The sequence below is a fragment of the Arachis duranensis genome, unplaced genomic scaffold, assembly GCF_000817695.3.
Source record: "Arachis duranensis cultivar V14167 unplaced genomic scaffold, aradu.V14167.gnm2.J7QH unplaced_Scaffold_49773, whole genome shotgun sequence".
Classification (NCBI taxonomy): domain Eukaryota; kingdom Viridiplantae; phylum Streptophyta; class Magnoliopsida; order Fabales; family Fabaceae; genus Arachis; species Arachis duranensis.
In genome coordinates this window covers 71,200-72,168 of record NW_026264941.1, presented here as the reverse complement: position 1 = coordinate 72,168, position 969 = coordinate 71,200, and positions in this window count along the sequence as shown.

Sequence of the window (969 nt, the reverse complement as noted above, 5' to 3'; positions counted from 1 at the left end):
TGGTGGACTTTATTTATTTTTATTATTTAAATAAAAAATATTTAATAATATAATTTATAAATTCAAAAAAATTTAGTTTTTAAAAATTTTTTTTTGTTAAAAATATTTTATTTTTTTTATTCATCGGATAATACTACACCCAAACAGTTGACTTTTTTTGCTGCACTTGTACATAAATTAAGAATAAATTAATTTAAATATTTAAAATTAAAATTTTTTATTTTTTGAATATTTTTGGAATTTCTGAATTTTTTACAATTATAAAAAATATATTTTTACGATTTTCTAGAGTTTTTGGAATTTTTAGGTTTTTCTAGGGTTTTAGGATTTTCAAAGGTTTTTAGGGTGTTTTAGAGTTTTTTAGGGTTTTTAGGGTTTTATGTTTTTTAAGATTTTTTTACGGTTTTCTAGACTTTTTCTAGAATTTTTGGGGATTTTAAGTTTTTCTAGAGTTTTTTAAGGTTTATTAGGGTTTTTAGAAGTTTCTAGAGTTTTTACGATTGTTAAGGTTTTTTAGTGTGTTTTAGAGTTTTCTAGTGTTTTTCGGATTTTTTAGGATTCTCTAAGGTTTTCTATGATTTTTTAGGGTTTTTCAGGTTTTTATGAATTTTTTGTGTTTTCTAGGGTTTTGTTGGGTTTTTTATGATTCTTTAGGCTTTTTTACGGCTTTCGAGGGTTTTTTAGAATTTCCAAAGGTTTTAGGGTTTTTTTATCGTTTTTTAGGTTATTTTGGAGTTTTTAGGAGTTTCTAGGATTTTTACGGTTTTTTAAGATTTTCTAGAGTGTTTTAGAGTTTTCTAGTATTTTTAGAATTTTTTAGGATTTTCTAGGATTTTTAGGGTTTTTAGGAATTTTATGGTTTGTTAGGATTTTCTAAGGTTTTTTCGGATTTTTATGGTTTTTAGAGATTTTTTGGGTTGTCTAGGATTTTTTTTGTTTTTTATAATTTTTAGGGTTTTTTTCGTTTTT